Here is a 12,912-nt window from a genome sequence, read left to right as displayed (position 1 = left end):
AGGTGTTGCTCTGGTCATACAAACACTGAAAGACTATGATTATAGATTCATTTCTTAATTCATCCCATACCATTAAACCCTGAGCCTTTTCAAAATACTAATCCCTCAAATATGCACCAATATCAGGTAGATATCTGCAGTGGCCAGATAGTAGAATGCCACTACAGGAAAGGGTTGACCTTCCCTTCAAACTCAGGAGGTTATTAATTACCAGAGAAGGGATGGGGAAAGGGGGCGGGGGGGGGGAGACATCTCCATCCAAGAAACACACATCCAGTAACATGTGCTCGATACTGGTGACCCAAATAAGCACAGCACACAGCTCCTGCTGTCAAAGAAAAGCATGATTTAGCTGCAAAGACAGGATGCTCAGATAAAAAAGATAAACATCAGAATACACGGAGGGTGCAGACAGTCAAGGCAAACGGAGTCTAGAGAAAGGAGCAATTACAAACTCACAGGAAGGAAGCCTGCCAGAGTGAGAGGCCCACCCTTCTGCTGGAGACTCGGTGACCCAGAGAGAGCCGTTTTTATCTGCTCAAATCTTATCTTCTGCACCCAAACAAGCAATTAGTAAAGAGAAAGAAGTAGATCAGGCCCCATTCCTGCTCACCATTTGAAGGGAATCACTCATCAAATGGCTACACACAGGACCCTTTCATGGGGTGTGAATGAGAAGATGCTCACTGGCCATAGAAAACAGATGTCCAGTGCACAGGTGAGTATAGACAAACACCAAAACATCACAACTGGATGGCTTCATTTCAGAGGCAAGGCCTGGTTCCTGAGTCAACCCTGATGGTCAACAACAGGGCAGAGACTGTTCTTTCTACTTGGGATGCTCCTGAGGGGTGTGATGGGTGAGGCAACATGTCGCTAGACCTCCTCACACAGCACTGCCCATCTGAGGTCATGCCCAGCTCATTCTAACACATCCCTTCATCTAGCCCAGCTCCTTGCTCTATCCCCTCAGAACGTGACAACCCCAGCCCTTTAAAAACATGTCAAAGGGTGAATTGTTTCCTTCCATTACACCGCCCCCAACACGCTAAGCCTTCCTAGAGGAGCATCAGACTGGCAATCTTATCATTTACTGGCATTTATATAGCAATTTCAGATTTTCCAAATGCATTTCCATCACTGTCTTTCTCGACTGTGGGCCTGTGTCAGGAAAAGAGAAGGCAGAAACTCTCCTTGCTTTGGGAAAAGAAATCCAGCTTGGTAAGACTGGGTACAGGCAAGACTGGAGAGCTGAAATGTAGGGCCTGGGGAAAAGGAGCAGCATTGCTCTAGGAAGCTAAGTGTTTGGTTGGAATCCCAGCTCTGCCACTGATCACATTTGAACCTCTGGGAAGATGTGTTAACCTAAGAAGATACTGAAATCTAATCACTTTTCCCTATCAGCAAAACAAAAAGGGTTTATACTAACATAACCTCTTAGATCCCTCTTGGTCCTAAAATGTGATTATTTTCTGTTATCTTTTCTAATCATATATCCCTGAATGATACCTTGGTTTCCTTGTACAGAGATACTCCCTACTATCTTTCTATGATAAGAAACCAGAATATTACAAGTTATAATAGACATAGAAGCCAATAGAAGAAAAGTTACCATCCAAAAAAATAAATCTATATAATCTACAATCAATTCATTTTCGTTTTCAATAAGGGTGTCAAATAGCATTCACTGGAGGAAGAATTATGTTTTCTTTAAAACATGATCTCAGGACAAGTACATAGCCATATGAAAAGAATAAAGTTGGACTCCGACTTTATAATACATATATAAATTGGTTCAAAATGTATCATATGCCTAAGTATTAGCAGGACACTGCAAGCTGTTAAAGGAAAACCAAAAAAAAAAGTGTCTTCTTAGATTTGGCAATGGTTTCTTTGATGTGCCACTGCCAAAAGCACAAACAAAGAAAATATAGATTCATTTAAAACACTGTACCTCAGAGTATCCCCCCAGGAAAAATAAAAGATGATCACTCAGTGGGAGAAAATATTTGCAAAACATATCTGATAAGAGAATTGGTTCAGAATAGATATAGAAATCCTATAGGTCAACAGTTAAAAGCAAAACAAAACCTCACTTGTAAAATGAGCAAAGCATGTAAACAGCCATGCCTCCCAAGAAGGTATATAGGAAAAGTAGTTTGGGCATCATTATAAATCATTAGGGATATATAAACCAAGGTTCCCTTGAGCTACTCATCTGTAGACACGAGGACAGCTGTAACACAAAAGCCAGATGATCTCAATTGTTGGTAAGGATGACGCAACAAGCATTTTCATACTCTTTCGGTAGGGATGTGAAGGAGTGCTTCTCCTCTGCTAAATAGCTCAGCAGTTCTTCAAAACATTAAACAGAGCTTAAATGCATGGTCCAACAATTCTGCTTATAGGGAGTACCAAAAGCAGTAAAAACAAACAACAAACAAACAAAAACCCAAAACCAACAACAAAAAAAACAGTCTATGTAAAATCTAAATGCATATAACAACTCATGGCAGCATAATTAATCATAGCCAGAGGATAGAAACAAATCAAATGTTCATTAGTGGGTAAATGGATCAAAATGAGATTTCTTCATACAACAGAGTAAAGATACAGGCCGTGACTTGGCTGAACCTTGAAAATATCACCCAAAGCAAAAGAAAAAGAGTAATAAAGTGCTTGTTCTTATGTGTTCATGGATTTTAGCTGTACTGGGGCTTAAACTCAGGAGACTGCACTTGAGCAGTGTGTCCAACCCTTTATTAAAAACCATGTTAATAAATTAGGTAAATATCGGTAAATCTATAGGAGCAGAACATCATTGTGTGGTAACCCTGGGGTTTGGAGAGGACAAATGTGAAAGCCTGCATAGAATACAGATATGGGATTCCCTCTGGAGAGGATGAAATTTTTCAATCGTTTCACACCACAGACTATATACAAATCGTGAGGATTTACCCTTTAAAATTCAAGGATGAGGGCTGGGAATGTGGCCTCGTGGTAGAGTGCTTGCCTAGCAGGCACAAAGCCCTGGGTTTGATTCCTCAGCATCACATAAACAGAAAAAGCTGGAAGTGACACTGTGGCTCAAGTGATAGAGTGCTGGCCTGGAGTAAAAAGAAGCCCAGGGACAGTGCTCAGGCCCTGAAGTCAAGCCCCAGGAATGGGAAAAAAGAATTCAAGGGTGAGTTTTATGGTAGGTAAACGGTAGCTCAGGAAAGCTATCTGTTCTGTTCTTTATCTTGCCTCCTAAGTTCTTATAAAGATTCCTGCTTCTCTGTGGGCTGTGAAGGAGAACAGGGTCATATAGTTAAATTTCTAGTAAACCAAGACAAACTCTACACCGATGTTCTCAACCAGGGTGAGTTTATCCCTTCTGTTCTCTGGGTGGACATTTGGCTGTACTGGTTGTCACAATTGAGAAAGGGAGGTGCTACTGGCATCCAAAGAAAAACCTCAAATGGAGCTGCAGACAACCCTTCATGACTAGGGATCGTGGAGTCGATCGCAGTGAAGTTCAAGAACACTGATGTCTACTTAGCACTCAGCAAAGTGACTGTGTGATCCTTGATGCTAACTAGTTCCACAGGTGTTTACTGAACAGCTTACGTGGAGGTGAACACCAGCTAGGCACAGAGACACAGAGGATCTGGAGATGCTGATCGTCCTGCAGATGATCGCTTCCTGTCTGGGTCATCGTTCACTCTCTGCTCTTAATACTTCCACAGAGAAGAGAATGAAGAGTCACCAATGAACACTGCAACCCAGTCTTGGCTGACTTGTAGGCCATGGAATGAATGAAAATAACATAGGAAGGGCCTGGAATGTCCAGTGGACTTGGATTTCCTGGCTGCAGTGCCAGGGGAGAGAGGTAGACTTGGAAATGTTTTCTCTCAAGGCTGACTGGCATGCTTTCTGGAGCCAGAGACCCTACTGTGTGTTGTCCTGGTGAGAGAAAAAGGGAAGGCTTCTGGTACCTACCCCACTCCTGAACCATTCTCCAAGGCCCACCCTTTCCCAGTGCCCTCAGACAGATAAGCAAGACAGCCCTCATTTTCCAGACCTCATGGTCTAAGGACAAGATCCCTCTCTCAGTTTTCCCTCCAGCTCAATGACCCTTCAGTTCAATGACCTCCCTCTTTGCTCTGGTTCTTCTCCATCTTCCATGCCTTGCTCTCCAGGGTGCTTGATAAATATTATTCTAATTCTGAAACATGTGATCCCGGTGTCACCTAATTAATTTGGATATGCCGGAGGAAATGGGTTAAGGCCTGAGCTACTTTCTAACCATAGGAAAGAAAATTGGTCACTGAGGAACAGTGATACCAGTTTTGTACAAGAGTGGGCAGCAGCAGCATTCAGAGTCTTGAGGAAAGCAGTGTGTGGAAAGAGAGAGACAGACAGACAGAGATAGAGACAGACAGACATAGAGACAGAAAGACACAGAGAGAGAAACAGAAAATAAGTGGGGAAGGAAGAAAAGTGGGAGATAGATCTAAACTGATGGTGAGAGAAAGAAAGAGGGAGAGAGAACGAATCATAGGGAGAGGGAAGAAGAGGAGTAAGAAAGAAAAAGAGACATTCCCCAAGTTAGAAGGAAAAGGGAGAGAGAGAGTCAGAGATGGAAAGAGAAAAGCCAAGAAACCAAATCCAAGAGAAATTCAGAGTTAGAAAATGACTGAAAAGACAGACGGGTATTAGAGAGGAGAGAAGGAATCAGAAAGAGAATCCGGAGGGAAAGCTCAGAGGGAACTGTGGAGCTGACCGTGTGTGAGTGAAGGCCAGCCCACTAGCCTTGTGCTGGGACACGCAGTAGCCAACTGGTCATCTTGTTGTGGGTAAGGATCACAGATCCACATACCTTCATCCCTCCTCTTTCCCTGCTGAATACTGTAGCTGCAGCGTGTGATACAGCAGGCAAAAGATCACTGCTGAGTTCTCTGTGTTCCTGCCTGTATTTCCTGCCCTCTTCTGCACATTTCTTGACTTTCTCTGTTGTGTCATGAGTGTGGAGAGTCAATTAATTAGGCAGCAAATCTGATCAGAAGAAACAGTCATTCTCATCATTCAGGCTGGGAAACTGTAGTTGCTTTCTGTCCTTGGAATTGTACATTAATTTTCTGGATAATGGAAATACCTACCATCTTAACAATTTGCATAGCATTTAACAATTTCTAAATGTGTTTCCCAGCCTTGTCCCACGAGATTCCTACCAAACCTCTCAGCATTGCAGCTAGTATTGCCCCAAATTTTATCAAAGGACTGAGTTGCAGATGAACTCTAATACTAGTGATGAACAGAAATTCAGATCTAAAACTTCTGACTTGAGCACAAACATCCTTCTTTTCCCATTCATCTTACTTGCCTCTAGATCTTCAACTTCAACATTTAGCAGTCCCAGCTGATATTTGGCACACAGATACAATGAGTAAATGAGCAATTCAGGTGAGGGCTAGTTACTTGCTTATTTAAAACCTTGGGTAATGTCAGTAATCTCAAGGAAGTGAAAGTATACAAGAATTTCCCTAAGTGCTTAGTTACCCTAATTCCTATAGGGACCAAATCCAGGCAACATTCTGACATGCTGTAACTTTTTTTTAAGATCAAAGGCTCTTTCTTAAAATGGCACATGACTTCCTTTAACAATAGAAAAATCAACAAAACTTTGTTTGTAAGTTTCCTTCATAGTCTCTCCTGCTTGGGAAATTAAACTTTCTCATTTACTATGTGCCATATACAGAATTAAAGTCTTAGAAGTCTTATATCCTATAATCTCCAGAGCAACTTTATAAGGTTGGAGCAGTTAGCCCCATTCTACTGTTGAAAAACTGAAACTTTGGGCGATTAGAAGCCTTTTGGTGAATCAGATTTTAAACACAGAAAGTTCATAGGGGCTTACTAAATAAATAACCATCCATCTATCCACCCATCCATCCTTTCATCCACTCATCCATTCTTCATCTAGCCACCCATCCATAATTCCACCAACCTATCCATTCATTTATCCATCTACTTATCCATCCATCCATCTCTCTACCCATATACCTATCCACCATCTACCCATCATGATTCAACACAGCCACCCACTCATTCATCCATAATTCCACTCACCTATGCATTCATCCAACCATCCATCCATAAAATTACCCACCTGCCATCCATCCACCCATCAACCTATCTACTCATCCTGCTAACTACTTAATCACATTTGCTTTTTTCCATCTCCTGCAATGGTCTCTGAGCAATGAGCTTTTAGAAAATACTCAATCTCCAGTAGAAAAACCTACTCAGACCTAAGAACTTAGCTGCAAATCTGCTGTTCAGTTCCAGCCACCTTTCTGAGTCATCGATACCAACAGCTTTGAAACTTTCTACACTATTTCAGCAGCCAACTTTTTTGTCAAATGAAATTCTGAACTGAACAACAATATACTCTACTAGACCCTGCCCTGCAGGTTCCAGTGGGAGAAGATAGAACCATGTTCACTTGGGCTCTGCTCAGTAATCCCTTTATGGAGGTTCCAAGTGTAAAAACAAGGAGAACCACATTATAAACTGGGATTTTTTTTGTTCAGTCTTCACTCATTGAGCAAATGGTAAAAAATATATATCCTCCCAAAGTAAGTGGGAAACCTGGGTCCCTTAGTTCACCTGATAAATGATATTTTTACATTGATTAATACAGTGTCCAGGAGGACACCACGATACCACTGCATACTGAAGTGGAGCAAAAGGAAACCAGACTTTGGCCTTGGCCAAGTCCCTGGATTTCTGATCTGTATAAATGCTGTTGAAGAGAGGAAATAGGCTCAGCTATTCTTTTGTTCTGTGCCAAGAGCACAGACTAGAGGGTTTAGACCCTCATTCCTCCACCCATACTTACCCTTCTCTTTGTAGGAAACAGAAACTGACACTGCTAGGTAGGAACAGAAGTCCAAACAGCAAAACTCCCTCCATGAATAAGACGCTGGTTAATGTTTTTAGTACTAATGAGAATATGCTTATTTTGAAGAATTTCCTAAAAGCATCCCTTGCCTAATTAAGTAGAGTATGCTGAATATAATCAATTCTTCTTTTTTCCTTTAAAAAAAAAAAAAGAATCCAGGTTCTTTGTGAGAGAGCCATCAGTCTAATCTTCAATTCTCACAGATGACGCTAAGTAAAATGTATACAGTCTAGGAAATGGAATTTATTCATAGAAAAATTGCAGACCAAATCAGGGAAGCTGTTTGGGGGCTTTGTTTTCTGCAAGAAAATCCCTGCTAGCTTCCTCTTTTGTATTTTTTTTCCCTAGAAATAGAGTGTAGGCATTTTATTCCAGTTAAGTAAAGAATTCTAGCCACTTGAGTCCCGGATAACTGAGCTTTTACTTGACATTGAAGTTGGGGAATAGCTGGCACCCTCTTAGATCTCGTTTTCACAACTAGCTGCTGGGCAGTCAGAGAGCTTTCATCCCCTGAAATACTCAGTCAGGACAACTGAAATGAATATGTTTTTTAATAAACACAGACCAAGGAGAATGGCTTAATTTAGTTCTCCCTATTCCCAGTTCTCGCACAGTCCACTTGAAAAACACAGCTGCTGGCTTTGTGTGTGCACAAGACCGCTCTCCTCATACAGACAGGCTTAGAATGGATGCAGAGATCTCATTTGTTGCATTAACAATGTCTATGCATCTGCATTGAGCTGATCTGCAGGTCTGCATTGTCCGTGGCACAATTGGAATTCATCATGAGCAGTAAACATCTCAGGACTCAGTGAAGTAAAGCAAGGCCTTCTTGCTTTGCTTTTCAAGCAAGCAGGGCCAGTCGCTTCATCTGGATACATACTTGTCCTGGGACCAGTCATGAGCCAGGCAGAGAGTCAATATTCATCCACTGTGACCCCCCATTCACAACAAATAGTATCATCCCTACCTACTCCATTCCTATCCTCATGAGTCATAGGAAAATTTACCCAGACCTGGGAAACCTTAGAAGCATCACTACCAAACACTGACTATTCAGAAATATTTGGATTATCGGCAAATGAATCAAAGATCTGAATGTGTAAACTATAGGCGCCACTTAACACAAGGAAGGCAAAAGTGTTATGAAGATGCATGAGCAGAGTCACACGGCCAACCAGGTAATAGAAGAGTTAATAAATGCATGTGTGGGAAAGGTCCGCAAGGTGCAAATGAGCTGCTGTTGCTGCTACTGCTCCTGTTGTATTGCTTTTTATTGTGGGTTTTTTTTTTGGTTTTTGTTTCTTTTCCCCTGTGAACACAGACCTAAATCTAGAGATGAGCAAAATACAGGCAGCATAGCCTGAGTAACCACCAAGATTCTGGTGTCTGAGTTGAGAGGCTGGCCACTTAAGAGACTGGTGATCATTAGCTAGCTACTTAAATGCTCTGTGGTTCCTCTTCCTCATTGAAAAAAATTACATAAGGCCATGAGAATACTACCAATAATAAACCAAGCATAAGAGGCTTGTAATCCTAGCTATTCAGGAAGCTGGGATCTGAAAATTGCAATTCAAAGCCAGCCCGAGCAGGAAAGTCCATGAGACTCTTAACTCCAATTAACCACCAAAAAAAAAGCCAGAAGTAGAGATGTGTGGCTCAAGTGGTAGAGCACTAGCCTTGAGCACAAAAGCTCAGGGACAGTGCCCAGACACTGAGTTCAAGCACAGGAATCAGCACAAAATAATTAATAATAATAATAGCCACTATTCAGGATTATCATGAAAGATTATATGAGTTAATATTTGTAACAGAGATTGGCACCTAGGAAACACTGTATGACTATTCAAATAAATAAACCTTTCACAGATTCAGCTTATTGAGCTCCACCTACAACACTGGTGAAAGAGGCAAGTTCTGAGGGGCTGTTTCTGTAATGCCAGCTTGGCAAACCAGTTGAGTGAGTGTAGTAGAACATCCTGGACTGATCTTCCTAGGCCTGAGCATTGGAATCCATGTGCTCAACCCACCACATAGAAAGTCAAACCCTGAACTTGAACCTTTCCGCCAGACCACCACAAACTGTCCTTCCTTCCACGAGCATGCACAAAAACATGAAGCCATTCTGGTCTATTGCACAGCCACTGATCCACAGTATAAATAGGAAGCTCAAGAACCTAGCAGGACAGAGGCGGGCAAACACATCAAACTGGCCAGGGTAACATTTCTGCAAAGGGTTCAGCTATTATTTTTTCCCCCTTTTTCCTTCTTTTTTTTCTCTCTCTCCTTGTTTCCTTTTACTTTTTCATCCCTATTTCCTTCATTCTACTTTCTCTTTCTTCCTTCTTTAAAATAAGTAGCTTGGTATTCTTATGCTTAAGTACATTCACAGTCCTTCAGCCATCGGAAGGATGGAGCCCTAACACCTATCCACTTTAATTCACTCAGCCAGTCATTCAGTCCTGTCTATCTTACAAGAGACTGTTCTGGGCACTAAAGCACTAAAACATGTGGCCTCTCCTGTCCTCCTGCCTTAGTATGGGGTCTCACTGCCTCAGGCTGAACATCAAGCAGTTTTCTCAAAGAAATCTTCAGGTCTTTAAGCTAAGTTTCAATTACTGAGACTCATGTGTTGTGCCAGATAGTCCCATTTATAAGTGGTTGGACTCTGCAAAAGCACAAGATTGGAATCAATGTCTTTGAGGACAGTCTCACAAGTAGGAACGATGACGGGAGGATGATACAGGAGAGGGGATGAGTGCCAGGAGATGCCTTGAGAAGACCGCCTTGAGGAGAGCTCAAGCAAAAGTAGTCAGTTTTGCCTCCTGCAACAAATCAAACAGAAGCGCATCCTGACAATAGGCCCGAGTATGTACGGGTGGATACACATGTGGACACTTGCTTGCACAAGAGAGGAGCTAGTGCTCAGAGGAGGGGCACTAAAAAGGCCTCCTAAGCCCCTTTCCAACATGTGATCCTCTAAGTTGCATTTGCTAAAACCAAGCATTCTCCTGGAGCCACTTGTAGATCACATTCTTCTATGAACCCAATGTGCAAGACAATATCTACCCCTCCCCTGTCCCCAGACTATTGCACCTATATGTACAGCTGTGGCCTGTTTCATGAATCTCCAGGTGTGCTGAGGTCAGAACAGCTCAGGAAAGACCAACACCTACACAAAATTACATCCTATATCCCACATGGAGGCACTAAGGGATTCACTCAAGGTCACAGAGACCATGAAAATGAGGTTGAGACCAGATTGCTTTCAAGAAATAGTCTCAGGCAAAGAAGATGGATGACTGTTTCTGAAATGAAAGGCTAGAAGGCCCCGCAGTGATCCCTGGACAGAACATGAGCAGATGAAGGGAGAAATGTCAGCGTCCTTCTCTGTATGGGGCAAGGGTGCTAACTTGTCCAAGCCTCTGCCATGTCTTACAGTAAGTGTGATGCTGGCTCTTCCATCGAAACAATAATTTATGATCATGTGCCTTAGGCGATTGAGAAAAAAAAAGGCACACTTCAACCCTATATCTCTCCCCCAGATTGGGGGAAGATGTCCAAAGTGTGCTTCCAGAACCTCCCCTACCCGCTCAAGCACAGCTAGCCAGTCTGTGGGAAGATGAAGGGACCGGCAAGGCCCTGGTGTAATTTCTAACACTAATTCTCAAAGCCAAAAGAAGAAGAGGGAGTTTGTGGATTCAAGAGACATGGAAATGAAAGAAGAAAAGAAAAAAGAAGAGGAAAAGAAATCACAGGAAGACTCCAGAGGGAACTGAAATTGGAAGTATCCTGCCAGGCAAGCACCATGAATCCCATAGAAATTGGGGTCACAGAATCCCAATGAATGAAAGAGGTGTTAAGAATGATAACATTGAAAAGAAATGCAATTTTATTGCTTCCCTAGTCATTGCAGGATTTCAAATAAACTAAAAAGGAAGTGAAATAAAATTGATCTTCAGGAAGCTACTTTATTGAGGAGATACGAATAATTTATAATTAACATGCCAATTGTCTACCTAGCCTGCTAGGAGACAATCTGTCCTTCTCTGTGATATATGTACCCTGCACAAGCTTTGCATTCTAGTCTGAGCCATTAATCTGTTCATCACAGTGTTTTATCAGACAGAGAAAAGAAGAAAAACAACTTTGTCTAGGTCTAATTTGGATAAATTTTGAATTAGTGGCATCTGAATTAATGTGATTTAATGAAGTTACAGCAGGACAACTTCAAGGAGGAAAGCCAGAGCCAGACAGAGAGGAAGAAAGGAAGACAACTCAACAGAACTGACCAGGAATCAAACATAGACCAGATGGAAAAATAAATGGCAGTGGATGAGACACCAAAAGTAACACAAGGGACATTTTAATGATGGGATGAGAAAGAGCAGAGAGACAGAGAGACAGAGAAGTGACAGATCCTTTGCTTGAAAACTCTTCACAAATTTAGAGAGCAGGAGGCAGGCACTGGCATGGACATGGATATGAAGCTACTTCCCAGTGCAGACACAGTCTTGCACGTCCACGGGCTCATGCTACTGGGAAACTTCAGGCCCGTTTGTCCGAAGGCAATATAAAGTCCAAGAAAGCCACCCACAAGTCCAGCAGGTAGGCTGGATTCTCCATGCTCTGAAGCCCGTCAGCATTTGATCTGGCATCAATTCGGGGATATGGGTTACAAGGAGCATCAACGAAGCTGCCCAAATTCTGACTAGGGCTAAAATTCTCTCCGCTCAATTCTGACCAGAAGTCCTCTTAGGACTGGAGGAAGGAAAAAAAAAAAGTCTTACAGTTCCCTGTTCAACTAGTATGGGGTTTGGCCCCTAACTTGTCTGGCCCCTGGTACAGACGTGGAAAAGGATAGAAAGTCTCTGGATGGCATCCTCCAATGCCACATAACATGAATGGCTGTTGCCAGAGTCCAACTTCCTCCTCGGCAAAGCAGCAAGAGAGAAGGAAGAGGGAAGAAATGGTTGTTTGGGTAGAAAATATACTTCCCAGAAGAGGACATTTGGCTAAGGGAACAACGGATATGTCCAGAGGACAGGTGTCCTGAGTAATGAGACTTTAATGCCGAAGCTAATAGGAACAGTACACGAGACCAAATGCCAAAAAAGCAAGGAATAATGAGCGTGTTTGCTGCAGAAGCAAAGACTCTTCTTCTGGCCCTAGGCATTGGGCCAAGGTTCCAGCCACCCAAAGTCTTGCTGGAGCTCTAGTTCCCAGGGGTCCGGAAACGGAGACAGCAGCTTAGGACAAGAGGATCCAAGGAGCACCCTGCTCCTCTGGCTAAGAGAAGGCATGAGGCAGGAAGGGGCAAGAGGTTTAGCAAAGTACTCAGCAGTGTGTTGCAGGGGAATCTAATGACACAGCATTCTATATCCCTTTGCTCAGTGGCGAGTTCCTGCTTGGGCATTTCTACCATGAAGCTGCAGACCAGAGTTGTAGGTACAGCTCTGGCCACCACCCAGCTAAACTGGAACCTATGATGCCTGCTGCAGACTTTGGCTGCTGGAGAGAAGCACAGGGCTATTCGGATTATCTTAGGATTCCTTCTTCTTCGGGTGCCCTTCAGGACGGAAGACTTGGAAGAGACACGGGGAAAGAAAGAGCCATTGGGAAGCAAAGCAAGGAGAACAGAGGGAGGAGAGAAGAAAACTAGAACAGACAAGAAGGGAGTGAGCTGCCATTCTGTGTCTTGTATGCACAACACTAGATGTTATAAATGGGGTGCAAGTGGTTGTGATAAATGAGGCTGTGTGTGAGCTCTAGGTCTCAGTAATTACACCAGGACTGGTCTGAGGTCTATCCTTTCTCCTCAGATCATGTCTTTTTACCCTTCTCCTACCACTTCTGGGCTCTCTCTGGTGAAGAACTGTCCAGGACTTCTTCCAAGACTATGAAGTCTTTTTGCTATTCCCCACCCCTCAATTAATATCAAGATTTTGTTTTGTGCTTTACAGTGG

At 42.8% G+C, this 12,912-nt stretch overlaps 1 protein-coding gene across 4 annotated transcripts in view; it reads right to left on the bottom strand.

The window, feature by feature from the left end:
• Nucleotides 1-12,912, bottom strand: part of Shisa6 (shisa family member 6) — a 298,332-nt gene that overhangs the window by 275,722 nt on the left and 9,698 nt on the right. The window lies entirely within an intron of this gene.

The sequence above is a fragment of the Dipodomys spectabilis genome, unplaced genomic scaffold (assembly GCF_019054845.1).
Source record: "Dipodomys spectabilis isolate Male_0828 unplaced genomic scaffold, ASM1905484v1 ptg000004l, whole genome shotgun sequence".
NCBI lineage: Eukaryota > Metazoa > Chordata > Mammalia > Rodentia > Heteromyidae > Dipodomys > Dipodomys spectabilis.
Note: the sequence above shows the minus strand (reverse complement) of the source record. Positions and strands in the feature narration are given on the sequence as shown.